The sequence below is a fragment of the Heterodontus francisci genome, unplaced genomic scaffold (assembly GCF_036365525.1).
Source record: "Heterodontus francisci isolate sHetFra1 unplaced genomic scaffold, sHetFra1.hap1 HAP1_SCAFFOLD_276, whole genome shotgun sequence".
Classification (NCBI taxonomy): domain Eukaryota; kingdom Metazoa; phylum Chordata; class Chondrichthyes; order Heterodontiformes; family Heterodontidae; genus Heterodontus; species Heterodontus francisci.
This window is the reverse complement of record NW_027141021.1, coordinates 2454197-2456607: the sequence shown is the minus strand read 5'-3', so window position 1 is coordinate 2456607 and position 2411 is coordinate 2454197.

Below are 2411 nucleotides of genomic sequence, written 5' to 3'. Positions count from 1 at the left end.
GTCGTTTAGGAAGGATAGGCGGAGGGGAAAAGGAGGTGTGATAGTGCTGTTAATGATGGACGAGACAGTACATTAGTGAGACAGTATCTTAGATCGACGGAACAAGGTGTCGAATCAGTTTGGGTGGAGATAAGAAACAGGAAGGAGCAACAAACATTGGTGGGAGATGTTTTGTCGACCACCAAACTACAGTGGTAATGTTGAACACGGTAAACATCAGGAAATTACAGCTGCATGTAACATGGGCAATACAGTAACAATGGACATCTTCAATTTACAGATAGATTGTCTCATCCTAATTAGCACTAATTCTGTGGAGGATGAATTGCCAGTATGTGTATGAGATGGATGACTGGAGCAGTATGTTGAAGAACCAACTAGGGATTGAACTATTTCAGATTTAGTATTTTGTAATGAGAAAGGGCTAATTAATAACCTTGTTGCAAAGGAGCCATTATGAAATCATGACCACAAAATAATCGAATTTTACATTTGAAAAAAATATATAGTTCATTCTGAAACTAGGCTTTTAAATATGAACAAAGGAAACTATGAAGATATGAAGGGCAAGTTGCCTATGGTGTATTGGGAAAATCCATTAAACTATTTGACAGTAGCCAGACAACGGCTAGTAGTTAAAGAAATTATTTCACGGTTGGCAGCAAATGTATATTCCTCGAAGAAACAAAAACCCAACAGAAAATGTGAATCAATCGTGGCGAACAAAATGAGTTAGTTATCATTAGGGGTAGAGTCAAATCACAGACAAAATAAACACTTCACCTGCCTGCCCCGCAATGAATAGCAAAATGTGTGGATATTTTATGTCTGTATTCAGACAATATAGACAGCAAAGTATATTATATGGTGGGATGCTGCAGTACGGTGGGAAAAGCAACTTAAAAACAATTATTCACAAGTCTAGTCCAACTTAACTACAGATTAGATCCCGAAAGGTAATAAATGCCAACACTCCTGAGTTTGTTGGAGTACCTTAAGCTTTACTCTGTCTGGCTTTCAGAAATTAAACATTACACATGCACTACAAGATTAAAGGTTACACGTAGGTTAGGTCACAAAGAAGTCCAGTAAATTAGCACTAAAATCCCAGTGAATATTCCTGGAAAAATCAATGCTGCAAAGGTTCCCCACAGACTCTCACCTCGTCTGTGTCTTCAATTTCACCAAGGCCCACTGACCAATGATCAGTCGTTCAGGAGGGATCTTCTTCCAATAGCTGGCCCGGCTATCTGGACTGCAGTGACAGATAAAGGAAATGACCCCCTTATATCCAGGACTGACCTTCACTCTCCCCTCGTGCACCATGTCACTGGGCTCAGTGTTAGGGTATTTCCCTGCATGATCAATCCCTGTGTGTGATCAATATATTTTCCTATACTGCCTGGACCACCCCACACACACATTGCATTTGCTTCCACATTCCAAACCTCACCCGTACCTGATTTCTTGTCGTTAAAAGACTCCATTTTATTCTCCATATCCTGCCTTCTTGTAATTCCAGGCCTTTGGTCATTCACTGTCCATATCTTGTCTTAGGAATGCAGCACATAGGACATTCCAGACCCATTTCTGTTGAGTGTTTACTTGTACAAGTGAATTGAACAGTTAATATTTTTATATTACTTAACCCTTATGTTCCCACAAAGATCAAGCTCGCAAATTCAACAGTGTCCACTATGACTTCATCCCATCGTGTCTTTTGCACATTCTCACAGGATAGCAGGTATAACTGACCAGTGGTGTACTGCAGGGATCGCTGCTGGGACCCTTGCTGTTTGTAGTGTACATTAATGATTTGATGTGAATATAGGAGGCATGATCATTAATTTTGCAGATGACACGAAAATTGGTGGCATTGTAAATAGTGAGGAGGAAAGCTTTCGATTGCAGTACGATATAGATGGGCTGGTAGGATGGACGGAGCAGTGGCAGATGGAATTTAATTCTTAGAAGTGTGAGGTGATGCACTTTGGAAGGACTAACAAGGCAAGGGAATATATAATGGATGGTAGGACCATAGGAAGTACAGAGTGTCAGAAGGACCTTGTTGTACTTGTCCATAGATCGCTGAAGGCAGCAGCACAGGTAGATGAGGTGGTTAGGAAGGCATATGGGATACTTGCCTTTATTAGCCGAGGTATAGAGTATAAGAGCAAGGAGGTTGTGATGGAGCTGTGTAAAACACTAGTTTGGCCACAGCTGGAGCACTGTGTACAGTTCTGGGCGCCACTCTATAGGAAGGATGTGATTGCACTGGAGACGGTGCAGAGGAGATTCACCAGGATGTTGCACGGGCTGCAGCATTTCAGCTATGAAGAGAGGCTGAATAAGCTGGGGTTGTTTTCCTTGGAGCAGAGAAGGCTGAGGGGGGAAATGATTGAGGTATACAA